The 24906-nt window shown below is 36.2% G+C and overlaps 1 protein-coding gene across 1 annotated transcript in view; it reads right to left on the minus strand.

The window, feature by feature from the left end:
• The window catches only part of anpepa (alanyl (membrane) aminopeptidase a), a 52100-nt gene extending 29682 nt beyond the window's left edge, over positions 1-22418 (minus strand). Inside the window, exon 1 of the mRNA XM_048183744.1 lies at positions 22299-22418. The gene's annotated coding sequence lies outside the window, so the exon portion shown is untranslated. The remainder of the gene's footprint in view (positions 1-22298) is intronic.
• Positions 22419-24906: the final 2488 nt, after the last annotated feature.

The following is a 24906-nucleotide window of genomic DNA, read 5'->3' on the forward strand; positions in this document are numbered from 1 at the left end:
TGGTTTAAAAACAAAGGCAAAATTAAACAAACAGTATAAAAAAATTATAGAAACTCATCTGTTCTCAGAATGCACGTGATAGTATTTTCACAACAGGATACAAGAAACCATTTCAGCTGAGATGCAGTGCAGGAAATGCCAAACAAAGAAAGAGAAAGTCTTAAAGGAGATGTTCACAACCAGAAGTGAGCCTCATATTATTTCAGCTATTGTTTCAAGAGATGATTCAAACAAGTTATAATAACTTTAACCCCAAATCTGATGGAAATTGTTTGAAGTGTGAATGTGTGTCGTTGCACATTGTTAAAGTGTTGCACCTAATAAAGGTTAGAGATCATGTTACCACAAGACTCGGTGTTATGTGTTTCAAACTGCAATAACCAGAAAACCACAGCTTTAAAGACGCTCTTTAAGTGGCTAAAATGAAAGTACAGTTTGCATCAAATACACACATAAGCTAAGGCTTGAAAAGCCACTACATGGAGACAACTAATAGCTAAACATGTTTCAGTTTCTTTCAACACATTCAGGTGTCTGAGATTCATTCTGAGGTACTTTTATCAGTTCTTATTGCTTGCAAAACATTTCCTTTCCAGTAGGAACTTTAATGCAAGTTAAAGTTGCCCTAGATTCAAAATTTGAATTTACCTTGGCATAGTTGAATAACAAGAGTTCAGTACATGGAAAAGACATACATTGAGTTTCATACTTCATTGCTTTCTCTTTCTTATATAAATCTCATTTGTTTAAAAGACCTCCGGAAAACACGCAGATCTCAACATAACACCGACTGTTACGTAACAGTCGAGGTATACGCCCCAATATTTGCATATGCCAGCCCATGTTCCCAACATTATGAAAGACATTAGACAAGGGCAGCCAGTAACGTCTGGATCTGCACAGGTGAATCAACAGACTAGGTAAGCAAGCAAGAACAACAGCGAAAATGGCAGATGGAGCAATAATAACTGACATGATCCATGATAGCATGATATTTTTAGTGATATTTGTAAATTGTCTATCTAAATGTTTCGTTAGCATGTTGCTAATGTACTGTTAAATGAGGTTAAAGTTACCATCGTTTCTTACTGAATTCACGGAGACAAGAGCCGTCGCTATTTTCATTTTTAAACACTTGCAGTCTGTATAATGCACAAACACAACTTCATTCTTTATAAATCTCTCCAACAGTGTAGCATTAGCCGCTAGCCACGGATCACAGCCTCAAACTCAGAGAGAATCAAATATAAACATCAAAATAAGTACTATACTCACATAATTCGAAGCATGCATACAGCATGCATGACGAACATCTTGTAAAGATCCATTTGAGGGTTATATTAGCTGTGTGAACTTTGTAAATGTGCTGTAATATAATCGAGAGCTTGTGTGGCAGGGAGCACGCGAATTAAAGGGGCGGCGCGCTGAAAAAATCAGTGCATAGTTAATGATGCCCCAAAATAGGCAGTTAAAAAAATTAATAAAAAAAAATCTATGGGGTATTTTGAGCTGAAACTTCACAGACACATTCAGGGGACACCTTAGACTTATATTACATCTTGTGAAAAAGCATTCTTGGGCACCTTTAAAACTAGCCATAAATCATGTGTTTTATGCATTCATGATATGTATAACCATATATAATGATAATGATATATAATGTATAATTTTAGGGGTTCTCATCATGGGATCATTTTATGGATTTAGTTAATTAAATTTTGTTTTAATTCATTTTTGATTGAATTCTATAAACATAAACTCTAAAAATGCTGGGTCAAAAACAATCCAAGTTGAGTTCCAAACTACTGAATAGAAACAAAAGATTCATAAAGCATCAAAGCTTCATGAAGCAGTGTGTTGAAATCGCCCATCACTAGATATTGTTGGGACAACATGAGGGTGAGTAATTATTGACAGAAATTTCATTTTTGGGTGAACTAACCCTTTAAAATACCTCCTTTTGTGTTCCACGGAAGAAAGAAAGCCATACAGGTTTGGGAACGACTTGAGGATGAGTAAATATCCCTAAAAGTCAGTGTCTTTAGGTTTTATATCAAACTATAATGACTGAAGAAAAGAAATGTGCTGAATGTGAGAGGACTGACAGTATGGTTAAACTGGTGAGTATTTGATTAGTTCCACAAAAGAATTCCACCACTGGAAGGAAAATGTAGAACATTTTGGCTTCTGTGGTTCATGGTGGTTAAGTTCAAATACCTTGGCCTCAAAACACATGAATCTCATTTCCTGTGTGAAAATGAATGCAAGATGGTCATTTGGACACTTAGAATACCTCACTTGACTCCTTTAACCTCTTTAAAGCAGAGAAGATCAGATCTTTCTGTCTGAATTTATTGACACTAGCACTGTGTCTGTTATCACTAGCGGCTCCTGTCCTGTCCAGATTCTGGTTCTTAGTGCTAGTTTATTATAAACATTTTGTAAGCATTATATTCTAATAGCTGAACACATTAGACACACTTGTGGCCAAATTCTAATGTCCTTGCATTTTTCAGCCTGAGGGTGGCGCTCTAATGATGATTGACAGATTTAAGTACACGCGTGCCAACTTAGAATTGCCTTAATGTAGTATTTATTGCCTCAGAATGTTGTTTTAGATTGTTGTAAGTTGTGTAGGAATTCCAGTGAGGAAAATAAAGTCATGTCTATTCTCAGAACAAACATAAAACAAACACAACAGAACTACTGTATATAAAGGCTATGAGCATGTTTAAACTAAAGGATTTATACTTTCATTAATTTGATATGCTACTCCACATAGGAAGAACAGACATGCCAACTAGTTACTGACCTGATGCAGACACAGCTGAAGTGGACTGATATCGTCTTGGTCTGGAGCGAGGTTTACGTAAGATAAGGTGAAAATAAGCGGGGCAGTCGGAAATCTGCCCCAATGGCTCTCAATAGAGAGCGCTGTAGTTCCATTTTTCACCACAGATTTACATTGGAAATTTGTGGGGCGCTGTAGAGCTGGAGGGAGCTCTGAGACCGGCTGCCTCACTTAGGGCCCTATTTTAAAGGTGCCGTAGAACGTCTTTTCACAAGATGTAATATAAGCCTAAGGTGTCCCCTGAATGTGTCTGTGAAGTTTCAGCTCGAAATACCCCATAGATTTTTTTAATTAATTTTTTTAACTGCCTATTTTGGGGCATCATTAACTATGCGTCGATTCAGGCTGCGCAGCCCCTTTAAATCTCTCACTCCCTGCCCTCCCGAGCTCTCGACTATAAGTGCAGTTATACAGTGAATAAACAAAGTTCACACAGCTAATATAACCCTCAAATGGATCTTTACAAGATGTTCGTCATTCATGCTGCATGCATGCATCGATTCCTGTGAGTATAGTATTTATTTGGATGTTTACATTTGATTCTGAATGAGTTTGAGGTTATATGCTCTGTGGCTAACGGGCTAATGCTACACTGTTGGAGAGATTTATAAAGAATGAAGTTGTGTTTATGCATTATACAGACTGCAAGTGTTTAAAAATGAAAATAGCGACGGCTCTTGTCTCCGTGAATACAGTAAGAAACGATGGTAACTTTAACCACATTTAACAGTACATTAGCAACATGCTAACGAAACATTTAGAAAGACAATTTACAAATATCACTAAAAATATCATGATATCATGGATCATGTCAGTTATTATTGCGCCATCTGCCATTTTTCACTATTGTTCTTGCTTGCTTACCTAGTCTGTTGATTCAGCTGTGCACAGATCCAGACGTTAATACTGGCTGCCCTTGTGTAATGCCTTGAACATGGGCTGGCATATGCAAATATTGGGGTCATACATATTAATGATCCCAACTGTTACGTAACAGTCGGTGTTATGTTGAGATTCGCCTGTTTTCCGGAGGTCTTTTAAACAAATGAGATTTATATAAGAAGGAGGAAGCAATGGAGTTTGAAACTCAACATATGTCTTTGCCATGTACTGAACTCTTGTTATTCAACTATGCTGAGGTAAATTCAATTTTTGATTCTAGGGCACCTTTAATGATCTAAGCGATCTAATCCACTTTTGCTAGTTTAACGATGGGAAATGGTCCAAAAGGGTTGTCCCTAGTCTCTTAATGAGTCATTGGTGTGAACGTGCAATAAACCACATTCACACCACTCTCCTTTAAAAGCCATTGCAGATTCACTATTTACATGGCGGAATTTGCAAGGGGAAAAAATGAACGCTTCTTTAGGGAGGAAACGGATCTGCTCGTGCATGAGGTTAAAGCGCGCAAGCAGACCATCTACGGGACAAGCCGAATTCCACCAAAGCATTTTTATCTTTATGCACACAATAATAATTTTCTACACTGTAATCCTTTTATTTTTAATATTTGACATGTTTGTGTGCTGCTGCGTGTGTGTAATAAGCAGAGTGTACGCGTGTTGTGCACCCGCCTGTAGGGTTCATATTACTAACACACTCTTTAAATAACAAAAAAATACTGTGCCATTGACCAGGTTTCAGTTGGTCAATGGCGCAGTTGTTTTCAATTGCCTCAAAATAGCAACACGCCAACAATGCGCCTGAACACACCTCGTTTTCAGACCAGCACGCCCATTGGAACACAAATGGATGCAAATGCATTTGCTATTTAAACAACGTGGCGCAGGACGTGAAATTGATATCTGCATCTGGCTGAAACTAGCAAAAAACACTTTGCGTCAGGTATTGCGCCAGGTGTATGATAGGACTCATAGTATCATAATACATGCCTGCCAAAGCCATACGTAAAATATTTAGAAAATCCGAAAAATATTTGTTGCAGAATGCTCTTTGAGAGATACAGCTTCAAGCGTCCAGGCAGTCGTGACAAGTTTGGCAAACATAATTTCTGACCGATCTCAATGAGGGCATGAACATCTGGTGCTCATTGTCTTGTCTTTCAAGCTCTGTTGTTTATTGTGGAGGTCTTTCTTTTGGATTGTATGCGCTAAAGCAAATGCCAATTAATAAGTGCAGAGCTTTGTGTTCATAAACATTTCTCTCCTGTTTTCCATTATTAATGTTCATTAGCACTGGCACAAATTGATTCCCATGTGCTGGGCAAAACTCTTGTGAATCATAGGAGCAAAGAAGGTGGCGTATAGCTTTTATAATGATATAAATAAATCAACAGGCCTAGTTGTTTATACCTTAATAGTTGCTTTGCTTAGTTTTGTGTTACTCTTTGTTAATACTGTTTATATATTGTAGAGTGCTGTACTACTCTGTGTATGTCTGCATTTGTCTGTTCACTTCTTTGTACCACAATCACCACCGACTTTTACTTACTTTAACTTGAATCCTCTGACTGAATTTAAATGTGTGCTGCTATTTTAAAGTGGGAGTTTGATATCAATATGTCATCTATAAATGTACACTGCTCAAAAAAATTAAAGGAACACTTTTTAATCAGAGAATAGCATCAAGTCCTGGGATATTGATCTAGTCAGTTAAGTAGCAGAGGGGGTTGTTAGTCAGTTTCAGCTGCTTTGGTGTTAATTTCATCAACAGGTGCACTAGATGGGCAACAATGAGACGACCCCCAAAACAGGAATGGCTTTACAGGTGGAGGCCATTGACATTTTTTTTCCCTACTCATCTTTTCTGACTTAATTTTTTTGAGCAGTATATATATATATATATTGCACAGTATTTACTTCATTAATAACAAAATAAAATAATATAAATGTGCATTATTAATTAAAAGAGCATCTACTGAGGAAGCTCTGATAATCACATTGCTGCATATGTCAGAGCGCATGCACTGCTTGGCAGGAGATGTCTCCAACAGATTACATTATATAGCAAATATATCTAAACTAGAGAATGATTCACAGGCTGATGGCATTGATGCATCACAGCTGTGAAGTTCAAGGACCAACTGTGGCAGGGACGACACCAGCCTCCTGTAGAGCTCAGACACAGCCCAGCAGTGGTGGGTGGCCTGGACGGCCTACTGCTGTTCTCAGATCAAGTATTGCACCTCGTTGCACTGAATGCACGGCTGTTATGCTTTTCAGGAGATCTGAGGAGCAACAGCAGGTTCACTCAACCTTCTGCGACCTTTTCATTCATTACGGGGAGTGTTTAGATAAAGTACTGTCAAATAGAGGTTCAGCCTCAGACGGCACACCCATGGACCGCCCACAGTCTGTTGACTAGCCGGCTGATGCATATTGTACACAAAAATGGCAAGAGCTTTCTCAAACTGGTAAACTTTAAACTGATTGAATGGCTGCAATGCAATTTATGGGAATTGGTCCAACAGAAATGTGTGCTTAAGTACTAAACTGAACACTTCTGAGAAAGAAATAGGCTATATGTATCATAACATTTTTTTAAATAAGGCCAATAATAAGGTCTCATTTGTTAACATTAGTTAAAGGTGCTAAAGAGGATCTTTTCGTCGACTGAGAAAACCAAAGACTGTTAGTGAGTTTTTGAAATGAGCGCATGCGTAAGAACAACCCCCCTCCTTCACAGCTCGTTTCGAGGGAACGCCTCCCAAAACTCGAGTGGAACACGAGTGTTTACCACCGGCATTCGCTGTGTAGTGTTAGTGGATTCATTATGTCGGACTCACCGCAGGTAACTCATAATCTGCAGTTGTTACTCCTGTCTCCTGACAAAAACATTGCATGCGGCGCCTGTAGAGTGTGGAAAGTTACTGGAGCGCGCAGCCGCGCTCGTCTCTCACAAGGAACGTCATGGCAGTGATTGACAAGCCAGAGGGCCAATCGTTTAAGCGATGATAGCGTAAACGATTGGCTGATGTTTTTAAGGCCCTACCTCGTGCACAGATGATGTATATTAATATTATTCCTTTCAGTGCACCTAATAAATAGTCTTTTATCAGTTAGTAAAGACAGTTTCAAGTAATATTGCAAAAATGTATAAAACAAAACATCCTATTTAGCACCTTTGATGCATTAATTAAAGTGACAAAGACATACAGGGTTTGTCCTCTGCATTTAAAGGGATAATTCACACAAAAAATGAAAATTATCCCATGATTTACTCACCATCAAGCCATCCAAGGTGTATATGACTTTAGATGAACACAATCGGAAATATGTTTAAAAATATCCTGGGTCTTCCAAGATTTATAATGGTAGTGAAAGGGGGGTAGATTTTGAAGTAAAAAAAAAAGTGCATCCATCCATCATAAAAGTAATCCATACGGCTCCAGGGGGTTAATAAAGGCCTTTTGAAGCTTTTTTATAAGAAAAATATCCAAAAATAACTAGCTTCCGGCAGATGACTTGCAACAAACAAATAGGAATGGGCAACAAACTTTATAAAATTTTGTCGGAAATGTTACAGTTTGATTTAGAGCTGGATCCACTGGTGGTGATATTGGGTACTTCAGATAACCTCACTTCTTTTCAAAAATCTCAACAACAGTGGTTGTCCAATGGGCTTATTATTGCAAAGAAACTAATATTACAGTTTGGAAGAAAAACAAAGTCCCCGCTATCAAATTGTGGTTGGATGAAATGGTAAGGCTGTTACATCTGGAAAGAACAAACTGGTTCAGTTTGATAAGATTTGGTCTCCCCTTCTCCATTACCTTGATAGCGTAGGCTGTGTAAGTGTGTAGCATTGAATGTCCCATTAGTGTGGCATGATTTAAGTCCCTATGGTGGGGTGGGTGCTATGGCTACTGTTTTGTCTTTCTTGTTCTTTGTTTTTTATTTTATTTTAATACATATATTTGTTGTTTGTTTCTTTCTCATGTTTATAATGAGGAATCATAAAAAGCTATGTAACAGTCAAATTGTTTGATTCCCTAATAAAAAGAGTGTAAACACACAAAAGTTCTCATTTTAGACTTCTAATTCGTGACCGGTGTTTTGTTTTGCTCTATCCTCTGCACTTCTGTTATCGTCATGCGCCGGGTCAGAGGTCACTCTTCCGCCGCAAATCAATGCGTACAGCCGTCTGCCGGAAGCTATAGTTATTACATATTTTTCTTAGAAAAATCCATTGCTTCGCCTCAGAATGCCTTTATTAAACCCCTGGAGCCATGTGGAGTATTTTTTACGATGAATGGATACACTTTTTTTTGGCTTCAAAATCACAATTTCACTGCCATTACAAAGCTTGGAAGAGCCAGGATATTTTTAAATATAACTCCTAATGTGTTCGTCCGAAAGAAGTCATATACACCTGGCTTGAGGGTGAGTACTATCTGGGTGAACTATCCCTTTAACCCATCCAAGTTAGCGCACACACATTAGGAGTAGTGAATAGTGAACACACACACCCGAAGCAGTGGGCAGCCGGGATTGATTGGGGGTTCCTGCTGGTATTGAGAATCGAATCTGCAACTTTCGGGTTACCAGTCTGACTCTCTAACCTTTAGGCCACGACTATTAGGCCTTATTTGCCTGTGGAGCTTGTCTCAAAAGTGTGCATCGAGGGCACATATTGGCCATGAGCTCCCTTCAGAAACCTAAAATAACAAATGGGACACCCTAAGGTCTTTTGAACTTTACGCGCATACGTCAGTCATTGTAAGTCCACAAGATTGTAAGTGCACATTTGGGACAGGGCCTTAAAAGAAACGTTCATATAAGTTTACAGTGCATTAACTATTGTTAAAAGATACAACTTTTGATCTTAAAAATGTATTAATAAATGTTTAGATTAACATTAGCTGAGATTAATAAATGCTGAAGAAGTATTGTGAATCATTATTTCATTATTATTTCTATAAATTCCATGCTTTTGTGCTATTAGATATTTTAGATCAACACAGACTGTATGTCTGTATCTCCCACAATAAAATGGTGATTTTGACTTATTTCTTTACTGTTTTTGTTTAACCTTCAGAGAGACTGGCTCATAATATCAAGTAGTTACTTTGAGGTTGTAAATTTCAAATGTGTCCACCCCTAAACATCACATAAAATCAAAAAGGCCTGTGCGTGGTCTGTACTTGGCAATCACATGGTCTCTTGTAAGTCAATAATTCTTTGCAAGAACAAGCTGCAATGGAGTAGACTTCTGTTATTCAAAAGTGTGGCTTTGTTGGTTATTTTGAGAAACAAATGATCAAAAACATTTCTTGTACAGTACCATTCAAAAGTTTCTGGTCAGTAATTGCTTTTTTAAAAAAAATAAATAAATAAATAAATAATAATAATAATTTTATTCGCAAATGACAGTAAAGACATTTATATGATATAAAAAAAACTATTTCAAATATATTCTGTTAATTTTTACTTTCTATTCATCAAAGAAAAATGTATCACAGTTACATAAAGTGGCACAACTGTTTTCAACATTGATTATAACATTAAAAAATGTTCCTTGAGCAGCAAATCAGCATATTAGAATGATTTCTGAAGGATCATGTGACGCTGAAGACTGGAGTAATGATGCTGAAAATTCATTATTCATTAAAATAATTACATTTTAAAATATATTTAAATGGAAAACCGTTATTTTAAATCGTAATATTATTTTACAATATTGCTGTTTTTACTGTATTTTTTGATTAAATAAATGCAGCTTTGGTGAGCAGAAGAGATTCTTTACAAAAACATAAAAAATCTTACTGACCTGTAAAAATGGTACTGTAGGTTTATCTATAAAATAACTATAAACCAATATTTGATCAACAGCTTAAGAATGCTACATTTGCAACATATTCATATGTTTGTTTTTTTATACATTTTTATAAATTTTGTTTATATAATTTGTAAGGTATAATATTAGTAATGCACTGACCATAAAATATGATCTAGATGACTAGCCGTCTAATCTTGTCATGCAGTGATGTTTAAAGTCTTGTAAAGACAGATGCATGTAAATGTGCATAGCTAGAACCATCGTGAGGATAGTGATATGTGTGCATAGGTGTGTTTTTGTTATTTCCCTTCTTCTTTCTGACCTAGCTTTTCCATCTAGTGTCATAGCTGAAATCCAGACTTCCTGCCCAGAGAGACTGAGAATTCCCCTTGCACTTTTCACATTCCTTGCTCATGCTGATTTCATTAATATCATTATCTCATGTGGAGTGAAATATCTTTTTTTTTTAATCCAAAATTGTGACTTTTGGTTGAACTTATTGCTATAGAGGAAGCCTTTGGTTTGAATTGAAAAAAAAAAAAAAAAAAAAAAAAAAAAGCTCATCCATCCAGATAGCAAATTTCTCTGTTTTTACCGTTATTTCTATTCCTTATGTTCTATTTTTATTCTTCTTCTTTATGTAAAGCACTTTGAATTACCATTGTGTATGAAATGTGCTATACAAATAAAATTGCCTTGCCTTGAATTGCCTTGCCTTGCCTTGAATTCATAACACCATCAATATTATTTGCATGGCTAGAATACAAGAAATGCATTACAGTGTCTATTTATGAGCTTCTCGTCTCTACAGCTTGGATGGTCAAGTGGTGCTTAACATGAGCACTGATTCACTGCAGTGCTGACCACTTGCAGCATGATGAGACCAACACCTCTTCTTGACATTTTTAAAATCATGCTGGATTTCCTTTACCATCTTATGATAGAGAATTAATTATAAAGATGACTGAGTCTCATAGAAAGGAATATAGCGAGGAAACTATAGTCAGTATTCTGTGAAATGCTGTTTAAAATTTGTTATAAATAGTGCTCTCAAATCGATTCACCACAATTAATCGCATATAATATATAATATTATATATATATATAGAGAGAGAGAGATGTGATTAATCGATTTGACAACACTAATTATAAAATATATAAAAAGTGATATTAATTTTCTTTAATGGTAATGCATGCATTGGCAGGTTTTTTTTCTTTATTTCTTTTTCATCTCTCTTTCTCTCTCTCTTTTGGACAAGTAATTACAAAATACCAGGACAGATTGTTTTTTTTTATTAAATTAAATTAAATTAACATTATATTTATAAGAATTTCTAATGTATCATTTTACATTAGATGTTTTGAAATGCTTATAATTAAATTAAACACACTCAAAACATTATTGATGTGATTTTCATATTGCTTTAAAATATATTGTTTTATAAAAAGTGATATTAATTTTCTTAAAAATGATATTAAAAGTGATGTTAAGTGCTACTATGGGCTTTTAACTTTTATTTTATTAACTTTTTATTTTTAATCAAATAAAATTGTTTTTATCTAAACATGGATTATACAATTATTTAGTTTAAATAAGATTATTTAAACAATTATATAAATTATGAATACCCAACTGTGATAAAATCAGCAGTTGTCATCTTTTATTTTAAATTGGGGAAAAAGTCCTTGATCATTCAATTTAAATAAACATACAACAAGACTTTCTAAAAACTGTAGCCTGTTTGTTTAACCTAATTCACAAGTTTCTTATTTTATTTCATTAAGTATTATTTCATCATTATTTTAAGTCAGATGTCATCTCAAATTTACATCCAGGGCCGTGTTTCCCAAAAGGCTCCTCTCAGATGTTTTTTTTTTTGGAAACTCAGCCCACTTCAGTTGTTTTGGTCCAGTGATGAAGGCTGTAGATTTGTTTTGTGGTGCCCTCTGCTGGTAACTCTGACAAATCAACTTGAACACATCTTAGTCAAGCCTCTACACAAATATTTTGGGTAAATTGTAATCTATTAATTACACTAGTAAGATAATATTCAGTTAGTTCCAGAATGATTTTTAAAAAACTTTTTTGGGTTATAAAGGATTCTATTGCAGTGCTTTGGTTTGTAATCATGCCAGTATTATGAATCACTCTTGCTGCAGAAGAGTGAATTGTATTAGTGTAAATCAGTCTGAAGTGTGATACTATGCATCCACTCAACATAATACTTGTTGGCCCAGCTATTGTACAGTCCATCTAACTAAACGTAATGTGTAGAGTCTTAACTGTTTTTATGAAGGGAACCCTTGATTACAAATATCCAGATGACCCATGCAATTTTGAGATGACTTGCGCAATAACTAAAATAGCAACGTGCTGTTTAGCCAGCATTCAGTCAGTCTGGTTATATTCTTCAGATATGGCAGGATTATTCACTGCTCTCTTGATACCTGGAATCATTCTCAAAAAGATAGACTGAACCTTTCCATAAATCCAGGATGTTTTTGTTGATACACTCTAAAAAAAAAGGTTCCAAAAAAGAGTTTTCGCATAACTCTTCATAACTTTTGTTGATACACTCTTGATACACTCTTAAAAATAAAGGTTCCGAAATGAATTACTAGCTACTAATTACATCTTCGACATGCAGTGTAATTAGATTACTGTACATACTCTCTCTAAAATGTACTGGATTACTTATTACTAATAATTTTGTAAATCCCATATCAACCTTGACCGGTTGAACAATACAAGGACAGACACTGTTCTTTCAATTCTTTCAAATACAATTGCATAAATTATTTTTGAATTAACCAAAGTGTGCAAAGGGAGAAGGTTATGTTAAAAACACATTTTGATGTTAAATCCACTAATTGTTTTATATAGACTTGTTCTGTAGTCTATAATGCAATTACATCAGAAATAACTATAATTAAATTACAGAAAAATTCCTTACGGAGCCTACCTGATGACAGTTCTGCAGTAGCAGTCAGTGGAAGCCACGGAATAAAAGAACAAAAAAAGAGTTTATATCTCACAATTCTGACTTTTTTTTTTTCTTGCAAATCCGAGTTTATTTCTCAAAATACTTAAAAGGAAAAACATACTCATTATTCAAGTCTTTTTTTCTCAGAAAGTTTATATCCCGCAATTCTGACTTTTATCCCCTCAGAATTGTGATACAAACTCACAATTGCGAGTTACAAAGTCCGAATTGGGAGAAATAAACACGCAAATGCAAGAAAAAAGTCAGAATTGTGAGATAAAAATGTTATAGGCTATGTTTAAAGGTTATCTTTGTGAAATGTTATAGGTTTAAATATTATTTAATGCTGTAACTGCTTTGTATGAATGAACTGCATATGTGAATATTATGTAGACATACTGTGTACATCAAATTCATGCTTTAATAGTAGACTAAGGCTACGTTCACACTGCAGGTAAATGTGGCCCAAATCTGATTTTTTTTTTTTTTTTTTTTTTTTTGCCCACATGTGACTCATATCTGTTTTCCCCATGACAGTCAGTGTGAACAGAACAAACCACATGGAATCTGATCTTTTCAATTTTGATTTGTGCCACTTCCATATGTGGTACTAAACCCGATACAGATCAGATGTTTTATAATACGACCACAGTGTGAACAGTCATATCGGAATTCATGTGGTTTTTACGTCACTCGAGATCAACATTCGTTACAAATCTGCGCTGTGTGTGTTGCCAAGTCCAGGATTTTCCTGCGGAATTGGGTTACTTTTTCACTATTGCCGTGGGTTGTTTTGCACTAAGCGACTGCACTAAAACGATATTTAACCTCTGGAACGTGATTTTTATCGGGATACCCCATGGAACGCAACTGTGCTAGTTTTGGACTAGTTTTGAGAAGCAATTGAGTGGATTTTGTGGTAAAAACCTGGAAACCCTGTTTGTATCATTCTTTTGCGCATGTTAAGCCGGGTTCACACTGAGCGATTTATAATAGTCCTTTACGATGGTTTCTTGTCAGACTGTACGAACATGATCCTCATGTCACACTATGGGATCTCAGCTGTCATTAATGTCAGACTGTAGGACAGTCAAGACGCGACGCGCGCATGAAAACTTGTCCGGAGTTTTACATCATCAAAACCAAAGTCCCTTTAAGACAAGTCACTCGGCGGCCATCTTTGAAACGCCTCTCGGGCATCCTGGGCATCATGCAGCTCCTATCTCTTTGAATGGGAAAACATCAAATTCTCCAAAACCGTTCGCCAACCTTACGATTAAATTTGATATTTGAAATCACCAATGAAATCCAACAACAACCGGCTCATAAATTTCGTTTCTAAATGCTAGAATCTTGACAAATAAAACTATTTTTCAGGCTGGATCAAGCTAATGCGCATACGCAGACCTAAATGCGCGTCTCTTCGGAGGCGCGCGTCTGACTGTTTCTATAGAAACCGATGATTCTAACTGCCGCTGAAGTGACGCGATGACTGTACCAGTCGGCGATTGGCTCTTGTTTAGAAGGCGGGACTTATTCCGCCATATTGCGCTTTACACTTTCTCCCATTCAAAACAATACGAGTGACACGTCTTGTGTTATTCTATAGTCTTTGTCAAAACATACACATTCGATGACAGTGAGCTGCGTTACACACGGGACTGAAATGGTGGCTAACAACGACATCTCTAGCATTAATTTTGATCACGGCTTGTCTTGAAAAATGAAGACAATTTGACGTTCGTCGTAGGAGAAGTCACACTGGAGGATTGTGCGCCAAATCTTCTGACACTGCCAGAATTTCGTCAGAGGTCAAATTTGATCGCAATGATCATTAAAGCAGAACTAAGTAACTTTTTTACCTTCATAAATAGTTTTCTAAGTCCTTACGATGGTTAATTGACTTGTAGTGGTGTGTTTGAGGCGTGCACTAACCCCCTCTGGCACGTCTACGCCAGAAAACGGCACTTGCAAGTTGAGCTGCACCGACCCGAAACAATCTCGCCTCATGTTCACGTTCACGCGAGAGTGACAAAATGCTTTACAGTAATTCAAAAACAATGTATATATTATGACTTTATAAGACAATTTCGAAAATTACCCACCTCCATCGAGATTTCTTGTACTGTATTTGCAAAACTACTGCGCTGGTGAGCGTTGTAGTCCAGAGCTGCGCTTGGAGTATTTACGACAGTGTGATTCACTGAAGGAACCTGTAGGGGGAGCTTCGCAAATCTTACTGAGTTCCGCTTTAACCGGCTGTTGGTGAACATGTCAAACTAGCGATCAAAGACAACAGATTTTAGGCTAGGATTATAGGAATCTTTTAGGATTTGCAAAATTTGTCTCAGACGACCAAATCGTGGCCAAAATCGCACAGTGTGCACCCGCCTTTAGTCTTTGGAACACAATAGCCGCGTTTCCACTGCCGGGCCAGTGCGAGCCAGGGCTAACAGCGTGCCGGGCTGGGCCTGTGGCCACAGACCTTAGGCACCGAGGCCAAAATCAAGTTGCGTTTCCACTGTCGGTCCGCTAGCTCCGCAGCGCTGATCTAAAAACCGCCCTTAAACACACCTCCCTTGATCAAACGTCACACAACCCAACCCATTTCAGCGCGTAGACCATCACCTGACTACGATTAGCTCCGCCTTTCACCTCGACCGTGCCTCAAGCCCCAGCTGGCCGCTTTGGACCAAGGTTTTCGGCGGGCCGAAAAACCCGTGCCTTTGGCACCGAGGAAGCACCGAAGAGGCACGATCAAGCCCCGGAAGTGACAGTGGAAACGCGACCGGCCCTGGCACGCACTAGCACGCCCGCCTTTGGCCCGGCAGTGGAAACGCAGCTAATGTGTTCATGTGACTACAGTGGTTCAATCTTAATATTATAAAGTGACAAGAAAACTTTTTGTAACGACTTAGTGATCGGCGATTTCAAAACACTGCTACGAATCTTTTGTTTCGAATTAGTGATTCGGATTGCCAAAGTCATGTGATTTCAGCAATTTGGCGATCCGAATCACTGATTCAAAACAAAAGATTCAAAGAAGTGTTTTGAAATCAGCCATCTCTAGATATCGTTGAAAAGTCGTTATTTTATTTTTTTTTAGTGCAAAAATATTCTTGTCGCTTTACAATATTAAGGTAGAACTACTGTACTCAAATGAACTGTTTTAAATACATGAACCATCGGATTTCATCAAAAATATCTTTATTTGTGTTCCGAAGATGAACAAAGTTCTTGCGGGTGTAGAACGACATGAGGGTGAGTAATAAATTATATTATTTTCATTTTTGGGTGAACTAACCCTTTAAGGCTCGCAGTGTGAACGTAGCCAAATCATTGCAGGTTTCATCAGTCCAGAACGTCTGTGTTTAGCTTCAAAGGGCATCTTCAACGACGGTAATCTATAATGATGAAGACAATATTTTTTGCATTCCGATTCTGACATCCAAAGGTGTAACCGTGACGTCTGCTCCAAATTGGTCTAAGCATGTGCTGCAGTTTTGTCATCTGCCACTTTAAATGCTTGAGCTCTTTAAAGCAGGTTCAATTCTGATTGGCTGTTAATGTTCATCAGCTGGAACAATCGGTCTGAAAGCGATTTCAGCAATAGCTGTGGTGTGAACTGTGCTATTCTTTTACTTTTAGTACGATTTTTGAAACTACATCGTTATCGTTTCCGTTACAGTTACAGTTATCGTCCTTGGTGAGACTCTGTTGTGTAATAGAAAGGTGACATGGAAGTTAAAGGTTCTTCACAGAACCTTAGGTGCCAATAAAGAGCATTTATGTGTGTAAGGAGATATTTGGATTCAGGCACTTTCATAATTTTTCACTCCTTTTCCCATCTCATCCCGAATTCCATTCGTCCTCAAAAACAAAAAATCGCTCATTAGCATGTGTGACCCGCTGGTGGTAAACACATTTATTTCCACTTGAGCGCAGAGAGAGAATTAAACCAACAAGAGGCGCTCGAGGTAGGTGGGCTGTATTATGGGGACGGTTTATGAGATTTAACAAATGCAAGAGGACAGGCAAAACATTCAGCGGGTGGAACGGGGTGGGGGGGATCGGAAGGGCATGTTGGTACAGTTTGTGCTCGTTCAAGGCTGGTTTGCAGTAGTTGTAGTCTTGGGTGGCCGTGGATGTACAGTCCATTGTTAAATGGGTGTATGTGTGCTCTCTCCCTATAATTTTCGAAATGTGACAGGAGCTTAAATGTGTGTGCCAGGATCGAGTTATTTGTGCCGCGTTAACACAGTTCTTTTGTGCTCTCCTCTTTGGGCCGAAAGAGCTCTGTAATTATGCTGATAATCAAGACTGTCACAGATTATACTTCAGCAAAAAAGCTTTTCTTGTTTCATTAGAGAAAGGACCACCAACATCCAAACAAACCCTGAGCTTGTTTCACTGTCTATCTCCTGTTTGTTTGAAAATGGATCGTATCAGCCTCAGGGTTAAATTATGATATTCAGCATTGGAAGGGAGTTAATTACAGTTATTTATAAATTCTAATATATAGAATCACTTTTGTCTAAAATATGGGAATTCAGAGTTCGGGGAGAGCGTTTTGATAGATTTTTGACCATCACAAAATAGGTAATGATGCCCGTTCCTACTAGTCAGACCACTGTCCCCCATATTATACTTGAAATTTGTGACCATGCTGTAATGTGGAGGCTGACAAATACTGCAAATTTTGTTTTATTTTAGACATATTTTTAAATAATAATTATTATTTTGATCATGGACACTTTAATGTGGATGTCTGAAATTAATGATAATGCACTTTTTATTATTTTTAATTTTTTATATGTATTGTTCAATCATTTTTAATGTTATTATTATCATCATCATGGTCAATGTAATGTCGAGGGATGAAAATATTCACAATAATGGCAGTTATATTTTATTATTTCATTAGCTTTATTATATTTTTTACTTTATTTGCATTTTGTTTTATTTTAGATGTTTTTAGAATGTTATTATAAATAGTTATGTTTTATTATTTTATTTTATTTTATTATTTATTTTATATTATTATTTTTAAATGTATATACTATATGTGAATGTTACACTCTAAAAAATGCTGGGTTAAAAACCACCCAAGTTGGGTTAAAAAAAACGATTGGGTTGTTTTGACCCATAATAAATGTTAATTTCCAATATATTTTTTGTTCATTTTAAGCAAGCAATATAGTAATTTTAAACAATAGCTGAGTTAAATAAAACTACCCAGCTGGTTGGGAGAACATTTAACCCAACCGCTGGGTTAAAACAACCCAATCACTGAGTTTGTCCATTTTCAACCCAACTTTAACCCAGCATTTTTTAGAGTGTACATAAGTATTAATATATATTCAATTCATATATTTGTTGATGACTTGTTTACCTGCTCAAATACTGTTATGGTCATGGTATGAATTGTTTTTTGTCTGTTCACAGTTGTTGTTTGTTGTTTTGTGTTGTATAAATGTGTTGTATATGTATATTCATTTGTAAGTTGCTTTGGATAAAAGCGTCTGCTAAATGATTAAAGGGGTCATGAACTGCATTGTTTTAATTTATAAATAAAAGGCATTTTTTAGCCCTCTTATTTGAACGCTCTGTTTGAAGAGGCGTGTCTGCTGTGAGACTTCAGTGTAAACGCCCACTGCTGTGATTGGCTGACATATTTGCATATGAAATAGTTAAGTATTACATGTGGAACAGTGGAACTCTTTTAGTATGTTTTTACTATTACAGCTCTCAAGGTTAACTAATCGTGAAAAGTGTTGATTATAGCATTACATTTAGATCAGTGGCATTATATTTAGATGATGGCATGAAAGATTGTAGTGATGAGCATGTAGCTGATCACAGACATGTTGTTGAGCGCATGAATGTAGTGATCTCGTCATTGCAACTCAATTTATTCACACTAACAAACGCTTTCATCATAACTTACAGTGCAAACACAATGTAAATAAGAGATTAGTTTATTATAACGGGAGTTTTTCCAAAACTGATAAACTGCGCTGTTTGATTGACAGCTTCTCCAGTTATTTTAAAGGGAGCATGCTTTGATAGCTTTATACATATATCTATAATTTAATCACTAAGAGAAACAACGTGAAGTTGCTTGTTTAGTCACTGGTTTGATTGACTGACACATAGACAAAGAACATCTGACTGTACATGAATCATTACATATCTGATCAGGCATTAGAATTAACACAGTTACTTACATGTTGTTGCATTACTGTCAAGTCCATATCATAAAAGTATGTTTTTTAAAGCCTGTGTTGAAATGATTTGCCAAAGAATCCACAGTGAAATGTACCGAATACAAATAAATAAAGCTCAACTGAGACATTCACATTGTTGAAAATAACTAACCATATTCCTAGCATGAGGATCCTTTGGGAAGACAACGTTATTTTTTTGCCCAGTGAGTGATCCTGTGCTCTTCTCTCCTCCTCATCTCACTAACACGACGCTGGGCGGGGCTAAATTTGCAATGATAAAGTAGGCGGTGATTTTCTTCTGCATAGGCAGTCATTTGTCACACTATTACGTAATAAAGAGGCAATAAAAAGTTACAATAAAAGCTGTTTTTGGACTAACAAGGATGTTTTCAGTTCTGAAACTTACAGGATATTCTTATAGTATTATGACCTCATATATATATATATATATATATATATATATATATTCTCAGTTCATGACCCCATTAAAGGGTTAATTCACCCAAAATTATTCACCCTCATGTCGTTCCACACCCATAAGACCTTCGTTCATCTTCAGAACACAAGATATTTTTCATAAAATCCGATGGCTCAGTGAGGACTGCATTGCCAGCAAGATAATTAACACTTTCAATGCCCAGAAAGCTACTAAAGACATATTTTAAAAAAACAGTTCATGTGACTACAGTGGTTCAACCTTAATGTTATGAAGCGACGAGAATACTTTTTGTGCGCCAAAAAAACAAAATAACGACTTTATTCAGCAATATCTAGTGATGGTCGATTTCAAAACACTGCTTCATGAAGCTTCGAAGCTTTACGAATCTTTTGTTTCGAATCAGTGGTTCGGAGCGTGTATCAAACTGCCAAAGTCACACCCCCCAGTGGTGAACCATTGAAATTTCAAAACACTTATGACGTAACAAAGCCACGTTTACTGAAATCACATGACTTTGGCAGTTTGATACGCGCTCCGAACTGATTCGAAACAAAAGATTCATAAAGCTTCAAAGCTTCACACTCAAAAAAATATTTCAGGCTAAACATAAGTTTTATGTAATTGAATTACATATAAAATTTCCATCCATTTGGATTACATAGTTTTTACATAAACAAAATAATAAACTTAATGTGATTCATATTTGTAAGTCATATGTAAATGAAATAGGTAAGATTTATCTAATAGTATGCCCAGTCTATATAACACTGCTTAGTGTTCACGTGTTTGCGCACTACTGAGTTAAAGTACCATTGAAGCATGTGTCAGAGTTAATGAGATAATTAAGTGATTAATTGAGTGATGATTGAGCATTATTGAAAACACCTGATGATAACAAGCAGAATCACCAAAGGAGAAAATCACAATTTTTAAGCCACCATCGTGGAGATGAGGGTTTGCTTTAGTTGAGCTCTTGACCCTTCACTCTTTAATATTAGTTTTTGTTTGGGCTGTTGTAACAGCTAGTCAAGCAAAGAGAAAAGATGATCAGGTGGTGTTGGTTATGTTTTCACATAATCATTATTTGATCTGAATCATTGAACTCATTTAGAGATCAATCTCTGAGTTAGATTGACATTATTGATTACAGCAGCACTGGTATTCTACAGTAGAAAACCAGCTTTATACAACATAAACTGAAAAATCTCTCAAAAGTTCTGAACAAAAAAAAAAAAGTTACGTGTTTAGAGACACAGACATCAAGAATCAGCCTGTGAATCTCAACAATGGTGACCATCAAAAAGCATGTTGCAATGCATTCTGGGAGCCACCAATCAAAATCCATCCATGGCTCCCATCATGCATTGCTGCATGAATAAATTATGAGCTGAATTGTCTTAGTAATTTCCTTTATTGTCACTATTTTTTTTTCTGTTTTTCTGTGACTTTTTAGTAGCTTGTTTTCTAATGTTCAGAGTTGATCTGTTGATCAGAATATGTTGCTTGTCACCGTCATTGAGATTCACAGGCTGATTCTTGATGTCTGTGTGTGCCTAAAAGACAGACTTTTCTTTTTTTTTTATTCTGAACAACTTTTGAGAATAACTTTGGATATATTGAATCACAGTGCTGCTGCAATCAATCATGTTAATTTATCTCAAAGATTGAGCTCTAAATTAGTTCAGTTATTCACACAAATAATGATTACGTGAAAACATAACCAACACCACCTGATCATCTTTTCTCTTTGCTTGACTAGCTGTTACAACAGCCCAAACAAAAACTAATATTAAAGAGTGAAGGGTCAAGAGCTCAACTAAAGCAAACCCTCATCTCCACGATGGTGGCTTAAAAATTGTGATTTTCTCCTTTGGTGATTCTGCTTGTTATCATCAGGTGTCTTCAATAATGCTCAATCATTACTCAATTAATCACTTAATTATCTCATTAACTCTGACACATGCTTCAATGGTACTTTAACTCAGTAGTGCGCAAACACGTGAACACTAAGCAGTGTTATATAGACTGGGCATACTATTAGATAAATCTTACCTATTTCATTTACATATGACTTACAAATATGAATCACATTAAGTTTATTATTTTGTTTATGTAAAAACTATGTAATCCAAATGGATGGAAATTTTATATGTAATTCAATTACATAAAACTTATGTTTAGCCTGAAATATTTTTTTGAGTGCATGAAGAAGTGTGTTTTGAAATTGCCCATGACATGATCTTTCAGAAATCAATCTAATATGCCGATTTGCTGCTCAAGAAAAATTTCTGATTATTATCAATATTGAAAACAGTTGTGTACTTTTTTCAGGATTCCTTTTTGAATAAAAGTTCAAAAGAACAGCATTTTATCTGAAATACAAAGCTTTTGTAACATTATACACTACCGTTCAAAAGTTTGGGGTCAGTAAGAATTTTTATTTTTTTGAAAAGAAACTAAAGAAATTAATACTTTTATTCAGCAAGGATGCATTAAATTGATCAAATGTCAGTAAAGACATTTATAATGTTACAAAAGATTATATTTCAAATAAACACTGTTCTTTTGAACTTTCTATTCACCAAAGAATCCTGAAAAAACAAATATTGTACACAAATATTTTGTACAATTGTACACAATAAATATTTCTTGAGCAGCAAATCATCATATTAGAATGATTTCTGAAGGATCATGTGACACTGAAGACTGGAGTAATGATGCTGAAAATTCAGCTTTGATCACAGGAATAAATTACATTTTAAAATATTTTCAAATAAAAAACAGTTATTTAAAAAAAAATGAAAAAATATTTCACAATATTACTGTTTTTACTGTATTTTTAATTAAATAACTGCAGCCTTGGTGAGCAGAAGAAACTTATTTTAAAGACATTAACATTTTTTTGAATGGTAGTGTGTGTATATATATATATATATATATATATATATATATATATATATATATATATATATATATATATATATACATTGTTATTGTTGTACCCAAGGATTATTCAGGTAGGGTAAGGTTAGTCAAAGCCTAAACCATAAAGTACTCACCAGCTGGCAGGTTGAAGTCCTTCCGGAATGACCTTTATTGAGGCTCAGTTTGTAGTTATATATAAAGTCTCACAGAAGGCAATCGTAACAATAAAATACCTCTTTTATTGGTTATACAAAGCAGTTAATGCAAAATAAAACTTTATTAATCTGCCGGATGTTCTTCCTCTGTAGCTTACGCTGTTATCTTCTTGCACTCTTCCTCTTCTTCTGACTTACCTCCGCTTAAGGTTGCAACATGCTCTCTTCGCCCTTATTGTTAACCATTGTGATTGGTTACAATCATCAAACTCAAAAACCTAACTTTCACAACTGTTACATAGTCATCTTATCTTATAACAAACAAAGGAAGTATTGCAGTTACTTAATTTCATAATCATTCAAGAATTCAAATACATATGGCCTTAACTTAAAAGCAAGCAAATAACAACACTGAAACAGGTAAATAGCTATATCAGTTTCCAAAACAATATATATAATTACAAAATACCAGGCTAGAAGCATCAATTTAGTCTGTAAGATCCTAGTCTAGACATGTAGAGTATGAGTAGATGGTGTGTCATTCGTTTTTAGAGTCTCCTATTTTGCAACGTCTCAAAGAAAACAGCTTAATGGAACTATTCATTTTGATGTTTCAACTCGTAATGTGTCAGTGTTAAATGTATATAATTTGTTGAGCAGCCCAAAGCTATTGCTCTTGGTTTTGAGTTAATATTGCTTTCAGTAACCCAAACCGGTTGTTATTTGCGCAGTGACTCAATGGTGAGGACATAAACCTGAACCAAAGACTGAAAACCAAACCAAAATCTCTTCAAAGGACATAATATAAACTGTTTATATAAACAATGTAACATATATATTAGAAGTATAAAAATAGAATTTCTTGTAATCTTTAAAGGTGCAATATGTAATATTTTTGCAGTAAAATATCCAAAAACCACCAGGCCAGTGTTATATATTTTGTTCACTTGAGTACTTACAATATCCCAAATGTTTCCAACTATTTGTAAATCGTGAGAAAATTGCAATTTTAACCAAGGCTCCGGGACGTGTGAGGAGTCGCCTGTCAATTGTGTCATACCTGCGTTATCCTTGGTTTCCGGTGTTATTTTGTAGAAACCATGGAAACACCAAAGACGCTTTAATATATTACAAGTTTTAATAGACAAGGGAACAACTGTTTTGATATATTTATAGACAGAAAAACTAATTATTGTTATATAGCTCAACACGTTTAGTCTTATTGTTTAAATCTAATTTTCTTGATTTTTTTTGCGAGTACCATGCTTTACCATGCCTCAGAGAAAAACACTATTTTATGAAGTAGCTAACATAGCATAATCAGATGCAGCTTTATTTTTAGTAACAGTAATACAGCATTTTCTCCATCATACAATATGTGTTAAAATGAATTTCATGTCATTTATCAACACAAGCCATCCAGTATTTAATATGATATTGTAAAATCGATCTATCTTACTGCAGTGTGTAACAGTGTCTCACAGCAGCCGCCGAGCGAACGCACAGAGTAATGTTATAACATCATTTTCAACACTCTCAAATGTATCTAATATGATAAACAGAGCTGTGTTACCTCGTACTCACGACCGGAAAAGCGGAAGCAGTGCCGGCGACTGTGTCATAATAAAAGTCCCGCTGCTCGTGAGGCGTGTGTTGCGCAATCGCTCCAGCGGCCTCGTTCAGCTCCACAACACTCCCCACACAGCAGGAGACTCCTAGGCGGATCCTCATTCAAGTCGCCAAACCCGCGTGACTGTCACATTCGTTTTTGGCGCCGCCCAGAGGATCAGGTCCGCCTCTCTGTCAATCAGCGGATCCTGAGCGGACCGGAGCGGACCCATGTCGGATCCGCGGAGGCGCACACGCCTTTAATGTAATGGTTGTATCCATGGGCGTCGGAAGCAAAAAAAAAAATGTGGGTGGGTCTTCCCCCAAAGATTGCTCCCATTTATTTCCACACATTGATCACACAGTGCATACGTTTACCCGCAAAAGTGCACACAACTGGAGAAATACACGATTACTTTTGATTTCGTTAGTTAGAAAAGAAGCAGGGCCATACGCAGGGTTGTATAATTACCGAGGTCACAAAACGTAGTTAGCTAGGGGGGTTGGGGGGCATGCTCCCCCGAGAAAATTTTAATTTCCTTGGTGTACCAATGTGCATTTTAAGACGTTTTAAGGCCAACAAATTGGATAACAATAGCTTTCAAACCATGTCAACAAATACATACATGCACAGTTTTGAGGAAGCATTAATCGCATGTTTGGTCATTTCATTACTTCATTTACAACAGAATAACGACGGTGAATGCCCGTAGTTTCTTTTGTGCTTTAGTTAAGCTATAAATAAAGTATTATGCAGCGCGCGCTGGCGCATTTGCGCGAGTAATTATTGAGTTCGCGCCTCGAGCACAGTAGGCTACAGCCTAACGGCTGATTGGAGTTTTACTGGCATAGCCTGACAACATCTCATATGATGATGTTCAACTGAAAGTCCCCCTTGCTCACCGCGCTCGTTTGACTTGCGCCTGTGTCTGAGGCGAAGTTGGAATGCGCGTCTGTGAAAAGTGTCCCATTTGTTATG

This window comes from Megalobrama amblycephala, linkage group LG3 (genome assembly GCF_018812025.1).
Source record: "Megalobrama amblycephala isolate DHTTF-2021 linkage group LG3, ASM1881202v1, whole genome shotgun sequence".
Taxonomy (NCBI): Eukaryota; Metazoa; Chordata; class Actinopteri; order Cypriniformes; family Xenocyprididae; genus Megalobrama; species Megalobrama amblycephala.